The sequence below is a fragment of the Stegodyphus dumicola genome, chromosome 8 (assembly GCF_044657685.1).
Source record: "Stegodyphus dumicola isolate Sdum_Otavi_A_Nest chromosome 8, ASM4465768v1".
Taxonomy (NCBI): domain Eukaryota; kingdom Metazoa; phylum Arthropoda; class Arachnida; order Araneae; family Eresidae; genus Stegodyphus; species Stegodyphus dumicola.
Genome location: NC_140775.1, coordinates 15,071,680 through 15,088,986, shown reverse-complemented (window position 1 = coordinate 15,088,986; position 17,307 = coordinate 15,071,680).

Sequence of the window (17,307 nt, the reverse complement as noted above, 5' to 3'; positions counted from 1 at the left end):
GTCTAAACATTCAACTTCATCATTAGCCGGTATGACTATATCATCCATATAAATAATTAGTACACCCTCATTTAGCAAGTCACGAAATACTGAATAAATATACCTTTGAAAAACATTTGGACTAATACATAAACTAAAAGGAGCTTTAAGAAATTCATAAATACCATTATGTGTTAGAAACGCAGTGTATTTTGGGCACTTTTCATCTAGGGCTACATGGAAAAAGCCATTTTTCAAATCTAGGGTCGTGAAGACCTTTGATTGTTCTAAACGATCAAGTACTTCCGGAATTAAAGGCAGTGGAAATTTGTCTTTAATAATCTTCTTATTTAATTTCCGATAGTCAACGCACAATCTTTTAGAATTATCTCGCTTGCTACACAAAACGATAGGCGCCGCATAGTTAGAGTTGCTAGGCTTTATTATTTTTTCTTTCAGCCATTCATTAATTTGTTCGTCAACAATTTTTTGTTCCGCGAAAGACATGTATCTTCTATTTTGGCAGACAGGAATTTCATCGCATAAATTTATTTGCATCTTAAAGTCAGATTGTCTATTTTTCCGAGGCTGGTATGAATTAATTAGTTTACACAGTCTTTCTTTATGTTCCACATTCGAAATATCCGATAAATCAATCTCGTTGACAGAAATAGCATTCACCAGATGTGAAAGGTAATTAATTTTCAAGCCACTTCCGCTTTCGAGGTTTTTGTTTAGATTAACGGAGACGCCAGACGATTGAGAAAGATCATAAACATTCTTCAATGACACAGCAATATTCAAATTTCCCATAACGCAACAAACGTTAGAATTTCGATATGACTCAGCAGTTATCAAGTTTATATTACTTTTATTCCGATGAGAAATTATTTGAAGGCCATTCTCGGTAAAAGAGAAGTTAAACTGATTCATTACATCCAAACCTAATACAATTTGATTACATAACGACTTAACCACATAAATGTTCGTACGCAGTGAAAAACTATCAATTGAAATATCAGAAATAAAAAAGCCAATGGGATACGGTTGCTTTGATTCAATTCCGTTTAATGTGATATCGCTACAATTTAAACTTGGAGAACCAATCTGCTTGTGTAACTCCACGCTGCATATCGTGACATCTGAACCAGTGTCAACTAGACTATCAACTAAATGATTATTTATTTCTACAGTCTTCATAATTCTATCCTTATCAGAAATTCGTTGTATTAAAGCTTGTTTCTCGGGCTGGTCTTGACAGTCAGTTGATTTATGCCCAAACTTTTCACATTTAAAACATTTTATCCCATTCGATTTGTTTACACAGTGATTTGACTTATGCCCAAATTCCTCGCAATTAAAACATTTGACCTTATTAACGTTAGATTGATTTCGGTTTGATGACGCAACTTACTTCTATCTTTAACTGGGGTGTCTACTTTCGGTTTCGGAATTTTAAACTTATCATTGTCCGATCTCATTCTATCATAAATTTTTAGCCTTTGTTTAAATTCAGATATTTTTTTGCAACCATATAGTCTAGTTTTCCTCACCACAGAATCGGGAATACCATCTATGACATATTTAATTAATGAAGCATCTTCAATATTACCTCGCGAACACATTTCTTTCATTTTCAAAAAATACTCATCTAAAGATTCATTAGGCATTAATTTAAACTTACATAACATTTCATGCAATTCAGCTGAATTAAAAGCTTTACAAATTCAAATTTCAAAAGCTTTGTTAACTTACACCAGTCATTAACTTTAGGTTCACTCTGAATAAATAGTTTCGCTTTACCTTTTAATGATCTTTTAGCAAAAACTAATTTATGCAAATCACTCAATTTCAAAAAATTTATAGCATCTTCAAATTCATCAATCCATTTATCAACATTTTCATATGCATTACCAGAAAAAGGTTTAACAATACTTTCAATATCCGAAAAACTGAGGTTTAAAATGATCTTGAATTGGAAGCTACATACTGTTATTTACTTGAGACTCGTTAAAACCAGGATTGTTTCTTTGATTATCATCAAGCATTACTTCAGAAATTTTATTAATAGTTTCATCTTCAATATCACTATTTTCTTCATGCAAAATATTTTCAAATAATACGGATAAATCACATAGGAAAGAGACAATTCGGGTTACTACTTCCGATTTTAAACCTTCTGAATTTATGCACAATATGTTTATGTGAGTATCGTTTGCTTCATTTTATTGTTGCAAACAGCGTAAATTCCTTTTGTTTTTCTTCCTTTAGTTTTGAACTTTATGTGTGGCAACAAGATAATATTGATAGAATTGTGTTTGTGACAGCCATGTAGAATGGCTCGCTTATTTTGTATCAATAATTTCGCATCGCTGACATATTATTTATAATTAGTGTAATCAAATAAAAGTGTAGGAATACAGTCCATTTGTTGATTGATTATAGTTTGTGAAACATATTATGTAAAGACCAATTATTGTTGGTCAAAAGTCTAGCCGGAGAGCTAGTGAAGATAGTGACTGTTCTAAGTGTATTCTAACAACGCAAATATGCATATGGTTGGTAAAATATTCCTCCACTTTGTGAGGTAAGTGGATTTTGAACAAAAATTCGTTTAATTTGTTGTTAAATTTTAAGAACAATGTTGTAATACAGCATAGAATTCGATTTCATTTTAATAATAGTGTTAAGTGATTTAAGAACAATTTCTGTTTCTGAATTGATCAATTATGAGTGAACTTATAACTTTTAAAACAAAAAGAGCGGTCTTACGCAGGAGTGTTACTAATTATGTAAAGAAAATTGAAACTATTTTAACTGCAGATGAAATTAATTTAATAGAACTAGAGGAATGTGTCGAATTATTGAAAAAAAAAACTGAGTTAAGGAAGCTTGATTCTGAAATCGAAAGTTTAATTACAGATACTAAAGAATTAGAAAACGAAATAGATAATGTTCAGGAGTACACAGATAAAATTTATTTGTGGAAATTTAAAGGTGAAAAAATATTAAAAAATCAAAATAGTAAAAATAATTCTAATGGTGTAATTTCAGAATAGGTTCTTGACAATATTAAATTACCCAAGTTAACATTACCGACTTTTGCTGGTAATATTACAGAATGGATAGCTTTTAAAGATCTTTTCAGTGCTTGTGTAAGAAATAACACAAATTTATCTAATGCTAAAAAATTGCAGTATTTGAAGGCTTCGTTGAAAGGTGAAGCATATCGCATTATTCAAACCATTCAAATTTCGGATTGTAATTTTGAAATAGCATGGAATCTGGTAGACGAAAGATATTCAAATAAGAGAGAACAAATTTTTGCATATATTAAACGTTTTCTAAGCTTAACCAACTATTCAAAATGAATTAGCATTTGCTATTTTAAATTTAGTTGACAATATTAATGAAGTAATTCGTTCTTTAGAAGTATTGAATTAAACCATTGATAATTTTGGTGACACTTTAATGACTTATTTAATTTTGCAAAAATTAGACCCTTCTACAAAATTATGGTGGGAACGTCAGTTAAAATCTAATGAGATTCCAAAACTTACGACTTTAATTGAATTCTTAAAAAACTATGCAAGAACACTTCAAAATAGCAAATCAACAAGTAATAAGGTACCTAAATCTGTGTTTCAAAATAAGAATAATGTTCTGGTTGCTACTTTGGGTTGTGGTTATTGTAAAGAAGATCATAGTTTAGCCAAATGTTCGAAATTTCTAAATTTATCTGTTCAGCAAAGGATAGAATTTGTAAAATCTAATCGTTACTGTTTTAATTGTTTATCTAATATTCACTTGCTCAAAAAATGCAAGAGTTTAAATACATGTCAACATTGTTTTAAGAAGCATCACAGTATTTTGCACATTGTAAATAATTCAAAGAATAAAACTCAGTTAAACAGTATATCTCCGCCTACGCAATCTATCCCTAAAAGAAATGAATTAACGAGTCCTAAGGAAGTTTCAGCCACAGTTTGTGCCTCTCATTATGATTCGAATTCAAAAGGTAATCAAACCAGTCACATTTTATTGTGTACTGTGTAGGGTTTATATTTATTTTAACTAACATTTATTTTAAGTTTAAATTATCTTTCCTGTCAAGCCTTACTTTCCCCTGGAACTGCCAATGCCAGAATATATAAATTTGAGTAGAACGCGCAAGCATTCAAATTATCAGCGGAAGTATTATGATTTAAATAGAAGGGAAACGAGTTCGGAGTGTGATATTCTTACTTCACGAGCGCGGAGGTAGTTAGCGAGAAATTGAAGAACCCCGCGTTTCGGCCTATGTGCTTGGCGGGAAGTAGTGTTAATCGTTCAACTGAGCTTCAAGTCTGCTGAATTAGCAGCGGTATTGTAAAACGCGGTGAGTTAGTTATTTTAGAGAGCCTCGTAGTTAGAGTCTTGTCTTTAGTTTCTTTTCAGGTTATTATTTTTATTTGACTGCCGAGTTGGCACAGTCTGTGAGCGTCAAGAGCACGCAGTTGTAATTTATTACGTTGAATAAAAAGGGACTTAAACCCTTTACAAGACTCTGTGTTTTATCCAGTTTCACAGTCACCTCTTGGTTGCGTGCAAGTTGGAGGCGCGCAACGTTACAACTGCTTTAATAAAAGTTCAAAATTCTGAACAACAGTTTGTGAAGTGTAGATGTTTATGTGACACTGGATCTCAGAGGTCATTTATTTCAAGGGATTGTGTGAAGAAATTAGGATTACGAGTGAAAGATAATTCCATTTCTGTATCATGTCTAGGAGAATTTAATACTATAAGTAATGGGGAAGTCGATTTAGTATTCACTTCTCATTTTAAAAGTGATATTCGTGTATCAACATCAGCGTTTGTACTGGACAAGGTGACAGATAACATTCCCTATGTATCTTTGCCATCAATCATCTTCGATATCTTCAGTGATTTACAATTAGCTGATCCATTATTTTAAAAGTCACAACCAGTTGACATTTTATTTGGAGTAAATGTATTTCTACATTTAATGACGGGAGAAATTGTCAAACGTGGTCCTGATCTACCATTTGCTCTAAATTCGAGGTTGGGATGGATAATTTCGGGTACTACAAATTTTGAATCTAGAAATTTTGAGCCAGTATATGTAAATCATTTGAATACAAACACAGATGAGTTAGTAAATTCTTTCTGGGAGTTAGAAAAGTTTCCAAATGTACAACCTTTAACAAATGAAGAAAAACTTTGTGAAGAACATTTTAAAAACTCGCATTTTAGAGACACATCAGGTCGTTATTCAGTTGCATTACCGTTCAAACATAATAGAGATATTCTAGGTGACTCCCGTGAAATGGCGTACAGAAGATTTCAATACTTGGAGAAGAGGCTGTTATCTATGAAAGAAATTTACTACCAGTATATTCAGTTTATGAAAGAGTACTTTTCACAAGAACACGTAGAATTAGTGCCAAACACAGATTATGAATTAGAGAATAAACACTATTATATCCCACATCACTTCGTGTTGAAGGACTCTAGCTTAACAACAAAATTGAGAGTTGTTTTCGATGCGAGCGCTAAAACAACCACAGGTGTTTCTTTAAATGATACATTAATGATAGGCCCCAAAATGCAAGATGACTTAATTTGTATTTTACTAAGATTTAGACTTCATAACATTGCAATAACCGCTGATATTAAAATGATGTACAGACAGATAAAGGTTCATGAAAAAGATAGAGATTTTCAGAGAATATTATGGAGAGATAGCCCGTATAAGCAAATACAAGTTTGTCGTTTGAAAACAGTTACATGTAGAACTGCGGCTGCTCCATATCTTGCAACCAAAGTTTTGAGTCAGTTAGCGATTGATGAAGGATTGAACTTTCCAAAGGCAAAGAATATAGTTTTAAGAGATTTTTATGTTGATGATATGTTAACTGGTGTAAAAGATAGTTTGGAAGGTATTGCATTGATAGACGAATTGCAACAACTGCTAAAAAGGGGTGGCTTTGAGCTTCACAAATGGTCGACAAGTGAACCGTCGTTGTTAAAAACCTCTGGCTTAACAAACAAAGATAGTGACAATATTCATCGTGTAATAGAAGACAAAACATTGAAAGTTCTGGGATTGGAATGGCATCCGGACAATGATGAATTCAAATGTAATGTCGGTGTAATAGAGTATCAAAGTGTTCCGACTAAAAGAATTATTTTGTCATTCGTAGCAAAACTATTCGATCCATTGGGGTGGATGGCTCCGTTTGTAATTCTCGCTAAAATGATCCTTCAGGAATTGTGGAAATTACAATTATCATGGGATGATCCTGTAACAGAAGAGATTGATCGAAATTGGAGAAATCTATGTAGAGAAGTTAAACTTTTGAATTCTATAAATATACCTAGGAAAATTCTGCTACCTTATTATTTTCGATGTGAACTTCACGGATTTTGTGATGCGTCTGAAAGAGGTTATGCAGCAGTTATTTATATCAAAACTTGCAATAACTCTGACATTAATGTTAAACTCGTAACAGCTAAAACTCGTGTAGCACCATTAAAATCTATTACGATTCCAAGACTGGAATTATGTGCAGCAGTGTTATTGGCACGCTTGATTCAGTCTGTAAAAGCTGCATTAGTTATAAATTTTGATTTAGTGCAAGCTTGGAGTGATTCACAAATCGTGTTGTCATGGCTAAGGTCAGATCCTAAAAAATGGCAAGTATTCGTATCCAATAGAGTTTCTGAAATACAATCCATCTTACCACCTGAGAACTGGAGTCATGTTGATGGAAAGGAAAATCCAGCTGATTTTGCTTCACGTGGGTTATTTCCTGCAGAACTATTATCTCATCAATTGTGGTGGAATGGTCCTTCTTGGTTAAAGTGCAGTGAGATTGCCTTGCTAAAAATATTCTTATAGATGAAGAGGCATTACCAGATGCACGTAAAACAGTCTCATTTGTAGTTTCTGAACCTGTACAGGAACTTGCTATTATATCAAATATATCTTCATTTCCAAAGTTACAACGCATATTTGCTTGGATATTAAGATTCATATCGAATTCTAAGGTAACATATCTAGAAAGAAATACGTCTTTTTTATCTAGTAATGAAATTCGAGCTGCAACTTTCTGTATTGTCCGAATAATACAGCGATTTCACTTTTTTAAAGAAATTCAATGTTTGGAGTTGGAAAAGGACTTACCTACAAACAGCAACCTCCTTAGCTTGTGTCCAATTTTAGATGACAACAAAGTGTTACGTGTAGGAGGAAGACTGAAAAATGCGCAACTATCAGAAAATGAAAAACATCCAATCTTATTACCTTCAAAACACAATCTGACAGAAATCATAATTAGACACTTTCATGTCAAATATCTGCATGCAGCACCGGAACTTCTTCTCTCTTTAATTAGACAACAATTTTGGATCATAGCTGCTAGATCTGCTATCCGAAAAGTAGTAAGATCTTGAATCCCGTGTTGCAAACTTAGAGCTAAAACTGCAAGTCAAATTATGGCTGATCTACCGGAATCTAGAGTAACACAATCGCGACCATTTCATCGAACTGGAATAGATTTTTCTGGACCGTTCATGATTAAACATCGTGCAGGACGTGGACAAAAATCATTTAAATATTACGTATGCTTATTTGTGTGTTTTGTAATCAAGGCAGTACATCTTGAAGTGGTAGAAGATTTGTCAACAAAGGCATTTTTTAGTGCATTGAAACGATTTATTGCAAGAAGAGGGAAACCATTTGAGATTTATAGTGACTGCGGTACTAACTTTAAAGGTGCAGACAAAGAAATCAGAAAATGTTTTTTGCAATGTAAGCAAAATCAAGAAATTCACAAATTTTTGTCTTTAGAGGAAATAAAATGGATATTCAACCCACCATCATCTCCCCATTTCGGTGGACTATGGGAATCGGCAGTAAAGTCAATGAAATTACATCTAAAAAGGACTGTTGGTGATACTGTGCTGACCTATCCGGAATTTCAGACCTTAATAGCGCAGGTTGAGGCTTGTCTCAACTCTAGGCCATTGTGTCCAACATCGGCTGATCCAAATGATTTAACTACATTAACACCTGGTCATTACCTAATAGGAACGTCTTTAACTGCCATACCTGAACCAGACCTAAATTATAGTTCCTTCAATCACCTTGACGGATGGCATGTGAGACAGTTTATTTTTCAGCACTTCTGGAAAAGATGGAGTCGAGAATACCTGTCTCAGCTTCAACAAAGACCTAAATGGCAAAAAAGTCAAAACAATTTAGAAGTCAATGACTTAGTCCTCATCAAACAAGACAACCTTCCGCCTCTTAAATGGAGGTTAGGGAGAATAATTGCTGTTCATCCGGGCTCAGATCATAGAGTCAGAGTTGTTAGTATTAAAACTGGTCATGGTGTCATAAAAGGACCAGTCGGGAAATTGTGTCCTCTTCCTATTCAGACTAAAAACTATGAACTGCTTCGCATATAATATTTTGTACTATTTTTCTTATGTTTATCTTTTATTACAGACTAAGAAGTTTCAAAATGCTCCAACTGTTGAAATCCCTTGAGATTTCAACGAGGGCCAGGATGTTTATGTGAGTATCGTTTGCTTCCTTTTATTGTTGCAAACAGCGTAAATTCCTTTTGTTTTTCTTCCTTTAGTTTTGAACTTTATGTGTGGCAACAAGATAATTGATTGATAGAATTGTGTTTGTGACAGCCATGTAGAATGGCTCGCTTATTTTGTATCAATAATTTCGCATCGCTGACATATTATTTATAATTAGTGTAATCAAATAAAAGTGTAGGAATACAGTCCATTTGTTGATTGATTATAGTTTGTGAAACATATTAAGTTTAAGAACACAATACATTGCAAACTTTAATTAACTCATTCAAAGTAAAACTATTCTGCACTGTATCTATTTTCGTATTAAATTCTTCAGAATTTGGTTTAAATGTAAAGCCAGAAAATTCACGTAATCTTTTCCGGTTATTTCGGTCTCCATCAGTATTAAAAATAAGCTTATGCAAACTTTTGATTTCAGAACTTTTACTATTCTTTAAAGCTGCTTCCAATTCTGGAATTTCTACTAACTTCATATTGGAAAGAAAGTTTTCTACTCAACCGACGGATGATCGTCTTCAATTGGGGTAATCCACACACTTAAACAGTAACCCAATAACTTGTAAAAACAGCTCACTCAGTCAGTTCAATACAAAGTTCAAAATACTATTGGCTCACTTTCGATTTGAAGTTCGTTGATGAGTTCTTTGCCATACGGTTGGTCGCCAAAGTTTGTAGGTTTTACTTTCAAAACAGAGCACGAATATTGCATTGTTAAATGCTTTTATTTTAACTAATAAGAAATAGATAAAAGTAATAAAGGTTAAGTAAAAATTAATGTTGCAGGAATGAATTATCAGTCCACAGGATTCATATAACGATGAAGAATTCACACACATTATTAGTTCCTCCGGCGTTGATAGAATACGTTATCATTATAACTTCCATAGGTAGCTTTAACTAATATGTACGGCTTGGTTAAACCAAAAGGCACTCAAACACCAAAGAAGACCGTCTGTCTTCTTCAACTCTTTAAGGCAAGCAAGCCGTCCGCTCGCGTCTGTTACTCTCCACTCTCGTCTACGTCTGGGCGCTATCTGACGCTGTCTGGAATGATTCGCACTGAGCTATGCTGGGATGACGTCACAATGCTGGTAATTCGCTAAGTCAGCATCGGTCGTCGATGATCTCCACATAAATTATCACGCAGTTTATTATTTTTTTTTCGCAGACACTGGCAGAACACGAGCGAGAGATTATTAACACAGAAATTAAAAATAGGCATAGCACAAACTTGCATCAGAATTCGTCTCATTAGGTATGCAGAAAAAAGTGGTGGATGCGGTGCAGGTCCAATTCTTGACGACTTCGCTGTTATAGATTCTGTAGTGGAACGCAGGTGGTTGTATCCACAATGAAGAGCTAGAATTTTGATGCCGTAGAATGCTTACACGCTGATCCACAAGGAGTAAGAAATTTGGCAGTCAAGGTGTAAGGATCGTAAGTTTTACTAACGTTTATTTTATTTTAAAACTGTACTATCACTTCTTATTTTCTACTTCCGGCCAGAATTAAATGCTTAACTTGTTTATGCCAATTGTCTTGCTAAGGCTTAAGTACTTAAGTTGAGGCTTTTTGCCAACTTAAGTACTTAAGCGTTAGCAAGACAATTGGCAGACAAGAGAGAGAGAAGGAGTTTTAGGAAGCAAGCCGCTTGTCACTGAGAGTGGAGAGTAACAGACGCGAGCGAGTTTTACGAGTTTTCACTCGGTTGCTGGTTGCTTTTAAGGCCAGAGGTTTAGCCCTCTTGATATTTGCAAACGTATTGTAGTTTCAGCAGCTCGGCGTACTACATACCCACCCTTTTTAAATAAAGGCCAGTCTTAGTGTTAGGCATTTGTATACTTATTCAAAGTTAGCTTTTAGTTAGAGTTTTAGTTAGTAGTTTTATATTCTTACGTTCAGACCACAAGTGGTTGGTCTCCGTATTCCGAAGTTCGGAAGTGCCTGTAAAGTATTGAAAATAAAGGGTTTCGTATACCCTTCCTGCTTGTGTCGTCTGTTATACACAAATCTTGAACATAGCTTGAGTAAGCTCCCTGTTCTTATTCAGGGCATTCCATGTTTCCAAAGCAAATAAAGAGAAACACAAGTCCTGACAAAGGTATATATAATTTAACTTTTATTTCAGTAAACATGTTGTGGCCACAATCCAGATGGCACATTAATTGTGCCTATTCCAAAAAGTTTACATATCTGATAATTTTGTAGCAAGAAAGAATCAGCAGACAGACAGCAGTCCAGCTAAGTCAAAGCGGTGAAAGCAAGTGCGTTATGTTCAGAGTGAATACTTAATTGAGACTGAGTTACTTTTGGTTCTCAATGCATTTTGATTGGATGGTTGATATTGCTGCAAAATTACTATTGGCTGTTTGAATTTTAGTTTCATATACATCATCAGAATTATGTAAGAGTCATATGACAGATTTTTCTCGAAATGACGCAGTGCAAATAGACGTTATTTTTAGAATACAGAAGGGAATTAATTTTCGCTGCTATTTAATCTTTTTACATATTCTTACATGCATTTAATTGTTTCTAGCTGTAAAACTATGTATGCCATTGTATAACTATATGTATCTCATTGTATGATAATATCAAAAATTTCAATAAATTACCTCTAGGGACAGCTGGCTATAGGGCCCATGCATCAGATGCTGGGTCTAGACGGTTGGTGCAAGCCACCTGAGTGTGCGCCCCATTACCATCTGGAGGGCTCTCTAAGCAATGGTGGACGTGGCGCAACACCAATTAACCATAACGGTAAAGGCATGGTACCCACGTCCTCCGTCACCTGTCCTCATGGGGGGTTCAAAGATAGAGGCACTGTACAGCACATCTATGTTTATTTCTCTGCCTCTCCTGCGCGATGTCATTGCACTGAAAAAACATATCGACTGCTTCACTGCAAAATCTTTGTGCAAGACCAGATGAGAGTACAGAACAGAAGGTATCAAACTTATTAAAAATGAAATCATGGGAATTCAAGATGTTCTCTATGAACTTTTAGTAACGCCTGCGCATCATCCTACAGTGCAACACGAAGCAGAGATTCTTGTAACATAAATAGAAGACTGCAGATTCTTATTGATAATAAATGATTGTATGATATCTCAGATATCTAGTATGATATCTCAAGTAGAGTAACAGTTATCAGCAAAACTATGCAAAACACTTCGGAACTGCAGTTTCGTTAATGTATAGTGGGTACTATTCCGTTTTTAGCACCGTAAAAATCGCCAAACTATTGTTGATGCCAGTGCTCCCAAAAATATTTGCGGCAACCCTAACGCAAGAAAGGAAGTATAATATAGTAAATAACTATCTAAGATTTTATTGTTTTAATTTAGATGGAAGGTTAATTTCAAATAATATTTTTTATTATTATAATTTATATAAAAATTGCTAAAAATAACTGAATGGATGCCTGCATCACTATTTCGCTACCGAGTTATTGCTAAAGCATAATTTCATCTCGTTGGTTGTTCAAACATAATTTTCTATAATGAATGATGCCTTTTCTTTGAAAAAATTCTGTTGCAGACTTTTCGTAGGGGCAATTCCCAAATTGTTAAAACCATAGGATATGAAAAAAAGGATTTAAAAATTAAACTATTATTTCAATGGTGTCTTCAGAAATATAGAACTACGTATCTAAACTTACGCAATTTTGAAATCAGCGCGTACGCTAGATTTGGCGCGCTGTTAAATGGGCGCGTTCGCTAGATTTGGCGCTTTTGCGCATACATTTTCGCTGCAATTTTTTTACGGTCCTCAAAACAGAATAGTACCGTATAATGTGCTATATCGAGTACACCACTATAGTGTACTACATCCATACATATGCCGTTATTCATGACGAGAAGTAATTCTCTTAGCTAATTAAATCACTCGCAATCTTCACATTATAACAACTTTTACATTCAAGAAAAACAAGTTACAAGAATGCGTCTGTACGTAAACCACGAGCGAAACTGTACTACCGAATGAGATACAGGTACGATTTGAGTTACACACGTACAGTTTCTTGTTCAGTTAAAGATGCAGTTTTAGGTATATGAAACAATGCAGTTAAATAAACAGTTAGAAAGTAAATAAGTGTTCAAAAGAAAAGTTACTGTTAAACAGCCGCAATATTCTTCCCCAAGTACTCTAGATCCTGACACATCATCCGCAGCCAGAATTAAATCTCACTTTTCTATCAGAACGAGTTGTTTTCTTCGAAGAAAAAGCTCGTATTGTGCTTAATGATTCCACTGAACTAGACGTCGGGGTTGGCGAACTATCGCAACGAATAACTGGCGCTGTTGGTGAACTACCACTACGATTAAAAGGAGTCACTGATGATATGCCGTACTGGGTAGTGAAGGCTGGTTTCAGACTGTCAATTCCAATTATGGATTTTTTTCGCATGTATCAGAATGGTGAAGTGTTTACCAATTCTTTTGATAATGTGATACGGAGGTGTCCGCCGATAACATCGCGGCAAAAACATCGCGGACGAAAACGTCGCAGAGAAAACAACGCAAGGCGAAAACGTCGCGCTTCAAAACATCGTGGGAGAAAACATCGCAAAGAGAAAACATCGCAGTTCTAAAACATCGTGGTACAAAACATCGTCGTCGAAAATAAAGCGGTTCAAAAACTTCGCAGTTTAAAAACATCGTCGTCGAAAATATCGTGGTAAAAAATAAAGTATCTACAAATCATCGCGTGACGATAATATCGCAGACATGCTTTTTTCAGACTTTAATAATTGTAAATAGATATTCCCATAATAATTTGTGAGCGCAAGATAGAAATAAGGATAATTTGTTTTTCATATTTTATATTAACTAATAAATTTTTGCTGAGAAAATAAGAAGGAAACTTAAGCATAGAAAATTAATATGCTTAAGTAATGCAACTTATAGCACTTAATAGAATTTTAAACCGACATAGTTAACCAACAAAGACCATTAATAAATCATTTTTTACAAAGTTTTTACTGGTAATTTTTCATAAAAATTATAATCTATAAGTTGCATTTAATTTTCTATGCTTATGCTTCCTTCTTACTTTTTCAGCAAAAATTTATTAGTTAATAAAAAAATGTGAAAGTAAAAATTATCCTTCTTTACATCTTGCGCTCACAAATTATTATGGGAATATCTATTTACAGTTATTAAAGCCTGACAAAAGCATGTCTGCGATGTTATCGTCATGCGATGATTTGTAGATACTTTATTTTTTACCACGATATTTTCGACGACGATGTTTTCAAACTGCGAAGTTTTTGAACCGCTTTATTTTCGACGACGATGTTTTGTACCACGATGTTTTAGAACTGCGATGTTTTCTCTTTGCGATGTTTTCTCCCACGATGTTTTGTAGCACGACGTTTTCGCCTTGCGTTGTTTTCTCTGCGACGTTTTCGTCCGCGATGTTTTCAGCTGTAACCGATACGGATCATTACATGGCTGTGTCATTGGTGCTTTTACTGTGTTACGCCGACAGAAACATGACAGCAAGTCTCTAAGGAGGGAGACACAAAACAGAAGATTTACTAAATGCAGAAGTAGCAGCTGGAGATAATTCCCGCTTGGTGGTGCACAGATGCTGGAGGAAAACTGCAGGACCCGTCTGCAGCAGGTAGTTAGAGAACTGTAAGAGTTCTCTTAGGAAGTTGTTCGTAGTTCCTTTATGAGTTACTCGACATGTTATCCCAAAAGGATCAAATAATCTTTGAGCTGGCCTATAACACAACTCTTTTAGTAATATTTTTTATGGAATTTCAACCATACTGCCGCAAAACAGTTCATCAGTTTCAGTGTCCCAAGAGTCACTGTTATATGTCTCCTCTACAATATTTTCAGAAGTAACCCAGACTCGTATTTCGAATGGTGCTGAAGACATCAGCTCCTTAGCTTCAGAAAAAAAATTTCTGCCTTTTCTTTAGTTTCTAAACTCGTAATACAGTTGTCCACATTAAAAGATTCTTTGGGTTGACAAGTTGCTTGCTTCCTTTCATCTGGAGCGTTCTCTAGATAGTAAGCTATATAGTTGCTTCTATTAAAAATGAACCAAGAGAAGCACCAAATACCATTTTACAATGTCGGAAAGTGATTATTTCTTCTCGATAACCCCTTCCACCATAGAAATTAAAAATATTCCCTAGCCTCTGGATTCAAACTGATTTGTAAAAATGCTTTTTTGATGCCTGATGTTACGCCAGTTGCGTTTTTCTGAAACTGCATTATCAATTTGGGTACCAACTCTAATAAATTTGGCCCTTCTAAAAAGTTATTCAAGGTATTTCCTTTGTAATCTTTTGTCGAGGCATCGAAAACGGGCGAATTTTTACTTTTTGTTACACCAGTTTTTATGACAGGATGATGTGGTAAATAGCATTCCTTTTTTTCCTCTTTATCTACAATTTCAATAACTCCATCCGAACCCACTCATTAAACATATCATCCTATTCTCTTAAATCTCCAGATCTAATGAAATTTTCGGTAGTTGACATTAACTGTTCAGTGGCTAATTCTTTATTTATTTCTAATTCTGGACGTCCATGGCAAAGATACTTCATATTTTTGTCTTCGTTTCTTTAAGCAGTTTTACGGAAAAATCTACCGTTCTTTCATCGGTTACCTGAAGGACATCGTATGCCGATGACACCTACGCTCCATAATTCTGTCAAATCTAAATTAGTAACCTCCAAAGATTTTAAGTAGTTCTTTGTTTACGCTGAAGCGTCCATCCAAGTTTTGTTTTAATAGCTATCAAATTATTATCAGTGTCCTGAATTCTCCCAGTCAATAATGCGCAAGATAATCTGCTCCTATTAATAAACTTATTCCATGCACATATTCTCCTGTATCACTTAAATCTATATTTTTATTTTTCGAAATTGGATAAATATCAGGATCCTCTACACTTGGAATCTCATCACATATCTTCTTTTCATCCAAAAGTGAAATAGTGTACTTGTTGAACACAAGCTTCGTAATGTAATACTGTAGACATTGTGGTACTCTTGTTCAGTTTCCCTGTCCCCAAAACGTCCATGACTCATCACTTCTTGATATATAGGTTTCAATTCTAATTTCTCTGCAATATCTTTTCCTATCAAAGATCTGTAAGCATCAGTATCAAATAATCCGCGAATGATTCTGGACCTGTCCTCATGGATGATTTTCACCAATACAGTTAACAATCATGTTGGCGAATTTTTTGGTGACAAAAGAACCTGTGCATCCGATTCAGATTGTTTGTCTTGTTTTGATGGATTTATAGTTGGACAAAAAATGCTATAATGTTTTTCTTGCATACAATACACTTTAAACCTGGTTTCAAACAGATGAAACAAGTCCCCTTTTCTTCAATGTTTCCTTTTAGGCCTCCAGTGACATCTCGGCAGCTTTAAAGCATTCTGAGGTATTACGAAACGACTTGTTACAAAATAAAGAATGCTTGCCATTCTTCTCAGCCCTTTGCTTTTCATTAGATACAATACAAGCTGCATTGGAATTTTTTCCTTCACTTTAAATTTTTCGAATTCTTGATCATTCGCGAAGCATGACTGTGATGTATGGGTGACGCCAACCAACAAGATGTATAGAGGGCGCTAACTCTCAGTCTGGAGAGGCGCTAAAAGTTTAGTTTCCAAGAGGGAGACCGACAAAGAGGTCATATGGAAGGCTCGTGGGAGCCATTAATGAAACCGAAATTCACTTTTATTACTTTATATATTTCAGTTATTAGTATTGTAGTTTAGTATTAGTTTTGTGTTTGTAAAATAAATGTTTAAAAATATAAGAAGGTGGAGTTATTTCTCTATGAGGCGATGGATGAAGAAGGGATGATATCACACGCTCTCTTACGAGAACCAGAGCTTTAGATGACGGTAGAGAAACTTCAAGAGAAGCATGTAGGAAGCTTTTGATTTTATTTACTCAAAGTATAGATGTATTGAAGATATATATATACATGTGTAAGATATATATAAATTAAAATGTATAAGAATACTAAGAAAGAAGACTTAGTAAACCTTCTTGGTGAAATTGAAGATACACAAACTGTTGGTTTAACAGTGGTTCAACTAAAAGGTAAAATTGAGACAGTAAAATATTTAAAGATGATCCAGAATTTGTAATTGGATTATTAAACTCAATAGTTGAGGAAAGAAAAATTAGAGAAGAAAATGAAATAAAAGCTAGGGATACACAGTTAGCCTTAGAAGCTCAAAAGGTTGAACTTGAAAAATTAAAATTAGCGCAGCTAGAGAAAGAATTAGAATTAGAAAAAGTTAGAAGTCAGAATACAGTTAAAGATGGATCTCGCGCAGATAAAGACATGATTACAGGTTCAGGAAATTATTTAGAAAATTTGATAAAGAGTGTTAAAACGTTAACTATTCCTGTTCCGGGAAGATCGGAAAATTTCAATTTGTTTTTTCAAACATTAGAGAGAGCATTCATAACTAAAAATGTACCACAGGAGCTCAAATCCGAAATTTTGATTAACATTTTAGGGGATAAGGCAACTAATATATTATTTTACACTAATGATGAAGAACTAAAATGTTATGAAACCATTAAAAAACTAGTATTAAAAGAATATCAGCCAACTGCTTATGAATGTTTAATGAATTTTCGAAGAGCACGACGCGATCCTAAAGAGTCACATGTTCAGTTCGCTTCTAGACTGTCTGCAAATTTCCAGTATTACTGT